Here is a 2,500-nt window from a genome sequence, read left to right on the forward strand (position 1 = left end):
CCCTCTTGCCCCTTCTTTCCTTTTCCCCCTTTCCTTCCTTCTTCTTCTCCTCTCCTCTCTCTCTTTTTCCCCTTTTTTTTCTTTTTTTCGTCTGTCTGCCCCTCTCTCTTCTCCCCTTCATCTCTCTTCTCTCTCTCTCTCATCTCTTTCTCTTTTCTCTCCCCTCTCTCTTTTTTCTCTCCCCTTTCTCTTTCTCTCTCACTTTCTCTCTCTCTCTTTCTCTCTCTCACACACACACACACACACACACACCACACACCCCCACACACAAAAACACACACACACCACACACACACAGAACACACAACACAACACACACACACACATACCCCACACACACCCCACATATATATATTTTATTATATATATATATATATATATATATATATATATATATATATATATATATATGTATATATATTGCTGTAGTTATAATAGTAAGAATGATGATAATAATAATAGTTTTAGTAATAATGATGACGATAATGGTAATGATAACAACAACAACAACAACAGCAATGGTAATAATACAAATAATGATGATAATAATAATGATGATAGTGGTAATAGTGCTTATCGTAATCATAATAATTAGGATAATGATAATAGTAGTAAGAATAATGCTGATAATGACATGATAATAATGGCAACGATAGCATTAGTAATGATTAAATAAATATAGTAATATAGTAATAAGAATAGCAACAATACTGAAAATATTAAAAGTAGTAATAACACTAACATTGATGTTAACACTAACTATGATGACGTTGAGAATATGAGAATAATGATAATGAAATAATAACAACCATAAAAGAATAAGCATTGCTTCGAAATTCCGCCTCTTTTACACAAGTAATAGTAATAGCTATAAATAGACCTGATTTGTACAACAGATTAATTGCATGCTTGCGTCATGATGAAATCGGAACCAGGAAGTGTCATGAACTGAACCTTAAAGAGACGTTGGATAGGAAAGAAAATGCGTTTGTGTAAGGGGCGGCTGCACACACACACACACACGCACGCACGCACGCACGCACGCACGCACACCACACACACACACACACACACACACACGCACGCACACGCACACGCACACGCACACGCACACACGCACACGCACACGCATGCACACATGTACACATGTACACATGCACACATGTACACATGCACACATGTACACATGTACACATGCACACATGTACACATGTACATATGTACACCTGTACACATACACATACACACATGCACACACACATACATATATATATATATATATATATATATATATATATACACATATATATATACATATATATATATATATGTATATTAATATATATATATATACATATATATATACATATATATATATATATATATATATATATATATATATATATATATATATATATATATATATGTATATATACATATTTATATATCTAAATATATATGCATATAGACACACACACACACACACATACACTCATATATATGGAGCAATAATATTCCAAGGGTGGTTGAAAATGTCAGAAAAAGAGACATGGACATGGGGTGAAGATAATGCCAATGTTGAAAACTCTTATTCATTTAAATCTGTTCCTTTATCACCATGTAACATTATTATGTATTGCCATTGAGTTCGAACCAGAACCTTAGTTCAAGATCTTTCGTAGAAGCTTTGTCCGAATGGCCTGGTTGTGGGCAGTGGAACAGGCTTTAGATATAACTAAAAGGCAGGAGAGGGGGATAAAATAAGGCTTATTTATATTAGTCAGATCAGGTCATCCCACAGCCTTGAATAAAAATAAAAATAATAATAAAAAAAAATGAAAAAAATAAAAATCCTTTGCAATCATGTCCCTGAAAAGCTACGACCCTGACTGCAGTTAAGTACAGTCACGGACAGAATTCGAGTCATGAACGAAGCTTCGAAACTCCCTGAACCCAAACAAAAGTCGCGTTCTGAACATGTTCGAGACAGGATTCGAAACAGGTTAGACGAGTCATGGCCGTGAATAACAACACCTGTGCGGGAATGAAGCGAGCGTGCCAGGGCGATCGTATCTGCACCAGACTGCTGAAAGGAGGGAATAAGTATTGCTGGCGAGTGTTAAAATGGGGTGGAATTCGAGTCGGATTGATGGCGGTCCGCACGGCAAGGTTGGCCACAAGGACGCGTCAGAAGGTGATCGTTGTCCTTGCAGTTCAACTCCGGGTGAGCGACCGCTAATTACTAGTAACATCCAATACTTATACACAGGACATGCACATATACATGTATGGATTGATAGATGCATATGTATGCACACACACACACACACACACACACACACACACACACACACACACACACACACACACACACACACACACACACACACACACACACACATACATACACACACACACATACATGCCTCCATGTATAAATGTATTCATATATATAAATAATTAATATATATAAACATATATGTGTGTGTGTGTGTGTTTG

At 36.2% G+C, this 2,500-nt stretch overlaps 1 protein-coding gene across 1 annotated transcript in view; it reads right to left on the reverse strand.

Moving 5' to 3' along the window:
- LOC119573871 overlaps positions 1-2,500 on the reverse strand; it is a 38,721-nt gene that overhangs the window by 9,696 nt on the left and 26,525 nt on the right.

The sequence above is a fragment of the Penaeus monodon genome, chromosome 6 (genome assembly GCF_015228065.2).
Source record: "Penaeus monodon isolate SGIC_2016 chromosome 6, NSTDA_Pmon_1, whole genome shotgun sequence".
NCBI lineage: Eukaryota > Metazoa > Arthropoda > Malacostraca > Decapoda > Penaeidae > Penaeus > Penaeus monodon.